Below are 5,104 nucleotides of genomic sequence, written 5' to 3' on the forward strand. Positions count from 1 at the left end.
GGGGGGGAGGGGGTTCGACTGACTCGGAGCCGCAATCATTGGTGTGTGTGTGTGTGTGTGTAAATATATTTATAATTAATGCTGCTCTCAAGCTAAAAACATAAATGGTTCTAGTTATTTCCTCACGGGTCTCTATAAGAGCTGAGTCACTGGATGGTCATAAATAAAACAAAACTTAATGGTGTGGAATAGTGTTCATATCTCTCCACAATCTCCATCCCTATCAGGCTCCTACATATCTGCGCTCTAACTCTGGCCTCTTGAGCATCCCTGATTAGATGTCCACGCTTTCAGAACAGAAGAAATAGGGGATGGAGTCGGCCATTCAGCCGCCTGAGCCTTCTCAGCCATTCAATAAAATATCATGGCTGTCAGTGGCCTGAACTCCACTTTCCTGCTTTGTCCCCCATAACCTCCAACTCCTTTTGTCAAACAAATATCTGTATTCTTTGGAGATGACAATTACAAACACTAATAACCCTCTGAGGGAAGAAATTCCTCCTCCTCATCCCTGTCTTAAATGAGAGACCCTTTATTTTTAAGCTGTGCCCCCTGATTCTACATTCCCCAAGCACTAGCGCTGTCAACTGTGACTAAATATATTTCTGGAGGTTTCATCACATGACTTTCCCCCCACACTCCAGCCATTAGTCAGCAAATGCATCCATCCTTGTGACACACTGCCTTATTGGAAAGCAAAAAGACGCATTACCCAATTAGATGCTAATTGACTGTCAACCAAACAGCCTCTTCCTCTCTTCTCAATGTTTATATCTGTTAAAGAGAAATGTTCAAAGAAAATGACAAAGAAAAAATATTTTTTTAATGTCCTAATGATTTTTCTCCATGGTTGCACCTAGCACTGTCCTGGAGATTGATCCTCAATTCCTGGTGAAACCAGGCCAATCCTGGAGGGTTGGCAATGAGGAGAAACAACCTTTCAGCATCTACTCTGTCAAACCCCTCCAGAATCTTCTGTTTCAATCAGATCACCTCTCATTCTAAACTCCAATGAGTATAGGTCCAACCTGCTCAGCCTTTCCTCATAAGATAACCCCTTCATCCCAGGAATCAGCCTATTGAGCCTTCTCTGAATAGCTTCCAATATTCCTCCTTAAGTAAAGAGGCCAAAACTAAACACAGTACTCTAGGTATGGTCTTGTCAATGCTGAGTATCATTGTAGCACGATTTATCTACTTTTATACTCCATCCCTCTTGCAATAAAGGCCAGCATTCCATGTGCCTCCCTAATTACCTGACATACCTACATGCTAACTTTTTGTGATTCGTGTGCAAGGAGTCCTTAGATTCCTCTGCACTGCTCCATTCTGCAGTCCCCCACCCCCCACCCCCAATTTAAATAATATTCTGCTTTCCTTTTCTTCCTTCCAAAGTGGACAACCTCACATTTTCCCATGTTATAACAACTGCCAACTTTTTGCCCACTCACTTAACCTATCTATATCCCTTTGCAGAATCTTCCTATCCTCCTCAACTTGCTTTCCTACTTATCTTTGTATCATCAGCAAATTTAGCTTTGGTACAATCAGTCCCTTCATCCAAATCATTAATATAGATTATAAATAGTTGAGGGCCCAGCACTAATCCCTGCAGGACTCCACTAGTTAGAGTTTCCTACCTGAAAATTACTCATTAATATCCAGACTCTGTTTCCTGTTAGTTAGCCAATCCTCAACCCACGCTAATATATCACCCACATTATGAGCTCTTATCTTGTATAGTAACCTTTTATATGGCAGCTTATCAAATTCCTTTTGGAAGTCAAAATATACTATCTTGGTTTCCTGTTATTCATTCTGCTTGTTACATCCTCAAAAGAACCCTAATAAATTTGTCAAACACGATTTCCCTTTCACAAAACCATGTTGACTCTGCCTGACTTAGAAAATTATAATACAATATCCTGCTACTATTCCTTAAAAATGGATTTTAACATTTTCCCAACGATAGATATTAGATTAACTGGCCTATAGTTTCCTATTTTCTGTCTGCCTTCCTTCCCAAATAGTGTTGTTACATTTGTAGTTTTCCAATCAACTGGGAGCTTTCCAGAATCTAGGGAATTTTTCAAAGATTACAGCCAATGTATCCATCATCTCTGCAGCCACTTCCTTTAAAAACCAAGGATGCAAGCTCTTAGTCCCATCAGTTTTCCTAGTACATTTTCCTCTATTGATCATGATTATTTTAAATTCCTCCCTCCCTTTTGCCTCTTGTTTTTCCACTATTCTTCTATTGTGAAACTAGATACGAAATATTTCAATAATATTTCAAAATCTTTGCCAGTTCCTGTTTCCCATCATTAATTCCCCAGTCTCTCCTTCAAAGGGACCAACACTTACTTGAGCTAGTCTCTTCCTTTATCTATACTTGCAGAATATTTTACTGCTAGTTTTTATGTTTGCTGGTTTTTATATTTCTTGCTAGTTTTCTCTCATATTCCAACTTCTCCCTCTTGACTTTTATTTTTCAAAAAGTCATTCCTCACAGGTTTCTAAAAGCTTCCAAATTTTCTGGGCTACAACTAATCTTTGCAGCATTGTATATATTTTCTTTCAGCATGATATCCTCATCTTTCTTTACCATGGATGGTGCTTCCCTCTCCTCACAATTTTCTCAATTGTCATGAAGCGATTTGCATTTTTAAATAATCTATTCACAAGAATGGGTAAAATCTTGCACCTAGCTGACAGATGCCAAGCAATGTGTTTCTATTACTAATAAAATTGGTGGAATGAAAGGATTACTGCTAGGAGAGATAAAATTAAAAAACCTAGGGCAGGATTTTGCCCTTGGTGGGGGTGCTCAGCGGGAACGGTTGGGAAGCCATCCGCTGCCAGTGATCAGCACCACACGCTGCCCTAGTTGCCCTCAGTGCTGCCTGTGCAGGCGGGGGGAGGAGGGCGAGTGGTCCTAGCACAAACTTCATGCATGCACACAAAAGAGTGCTTCAATCTCCCAGAGGCACAGTGCTGCCTCAGGAAGATGAAGCGCTGTTTTAAAAAACTTAATGAATAAAATAAAAATGTCATAAAACATGAACCCTCATGTGACTCTGTTTTTAATTCAAGTGTAAAATTTTTATTTGCTTTAGGAAACCTCATCCCGCCCATAGAAAAGGTTTCCTAATAAGTGCAAAGGACACTTGGCGTTTTTGCATGCCCACCAACCATAAGGTTGGATGGGCAGTGTAAATTTGAATTTATACCTTTTTAATGGCCTTAATAAGCCTTTTAATTGTCAGCGGGCGCACTGCCGACTCCGGTGCGCGCTCGCCAAACGAAATATCGCAGGACTACGCAATGATGTCGGGATGCTCGCCCAACATCATCGTGTGTCATTTTAAGCTCAGCCAGGTTAGGCGCCTGCCCGCCCGCCCGCCGAGCTCAATATTCTGCCCCTGGTAATACAATGGAAAATTTACATTCAAAGGGAAAGCTAGATAGAAACAGAAAAGAGTTTGTGTGTGTGGGTCAGAGGCATGTACGATCTATCTAGCCTCTAAGCCAATAACTGTGTCCGCAAATTGAAAGGAACCTCATTTTGAATTTGTCCGGTCAAATGTGCTTTGCCTGGTGTCTGTTTAAAGTCTATGGGTTACTGTTGCCTTGGTGAAGATTTACCTGGGAGTGATTAATTTGGGGATTTGTTTAAAAGTTATTATGGTAGCAATTTGTAGATGTGTATGTGTCTAAATTTGTTAAATTGATAAATGTTTAATTTAGTTTTATATAAGAAAAACCTCTTGAGGCTTGACTGTTTTATTTCTGAATTCAGAGCTGCATCTCAAACATACCAATTGAAAATAGGTTATGACCGTTGTTCAAGTTTCCCTCTGTGATTTAAACAACTCAGTCTTTACCAACTGCTGTGTCATAACACAATGGAATATAGTCTTTTGAGAGTTATGAAATATCTCCTAAAAATATCTTCACTGCTCCTCCATAGTCTTGTCTTTTAACCTGTTTTCCCATTCTACTTTAGCCAATTGTCTTCATACCCTTGTAATTGCCTTAATTTTAGGCACTAGCTTCAGACCCAAATGTCTCACCCTCAAACTGAATGTGTAATTATGTCATGTTGTGATAACTCTTACCTAGAGTGTGTTAGGAAATAGAGTTAGTTTAAGTAAGTTATATTTGTACTTGTATGTGTTAGGAGTGATTTGTATTTCTATATTTGTGTGTTAAGAAAAAGGGGAAGTTGAGTTGTAGTTTCACTTTAAAGGATGCCTGCATTTTAATGAAGGTTTTACAGCTCTTGAAGGGAAGTGAAAACAAACACAAGGTTAAAAAAACTGTGCTGTTGCCTAGCAACAGGGGTCCAGAGAGAATGACCCACAGAGACAGAGAACTAAAAAGAGCAGTTTTATTTCAGTTGAAGCCAGGATTCCAGAGATGCTGCACAGCAGAGTGACAGATAGCAAGTCTCAAACTGAAGTTGAAGTCACCTGCCAGGAGAAGCTGGACACAGGAGAAGGAACTGCAGAAACAGGTTCCAGAAACTAGAGAAGAAAGTCCCCAAATCCAGGGGAGTGGATTAGGGAAGATCCTAGAGGATAGTCTAGTCAAAGGACAGGAATCTGGAAAAGGTCCTGTTCTGTGGAATTGAAAGTAAGGAGCAGAGAGGAAGGCCCCAAGCTTCAAGCTTAAAGAGAAGAAAGCTACAGGATGCAGATTTAAAGCAATAGAGGTGTGTGAGAAGTCAGAAGATCCAAGGAGATGGCTGAAGGTCTTTAACTCTTTACTATGGGCATGTGAAGCTGTGGTGTTCTGTTGGCACTGCTGAGTCAGTGAGACAGAGTGCGTGGAAGGGAGCTTGAATGTATGTGGTGATCCAGGGGAGAAGAATATCAGAAGGAGCATTAGAAACCCCGGAGGTGGACCCCTGTGGAAGGTGTCAGAGGAAGTGCTGTTTGGGAGAAAATTCCAGAGCAGGTTTTGCGAGTGCAGAATTTGGAAACCCTCGTGAGAAGGACAGCGTTCAGTGAGACCGGTTGGCTCATGGTGTGATAAGAGTTTGGGGGTGGGGAGCGGTGGGGAGTTGATGAGAGACCCATAGCAACTGTTTGGGCTAGCATCT

Source organism: Carcharodon carcharias, chromosome 3 (genome assembly GCF_017639515.1).
Source record: "Carcharodon carcharias isolate sCarCar2 chromosome 3, sCarCar2.pri, whole genome shotgun sequence".
NCBI classification, from domain to species: Eukaryota; Metazoa; Chordata; class Chondrichthyes; order Lamniformes; family Lamnidae; genus Carcharodon; species Carcharodon carcharias.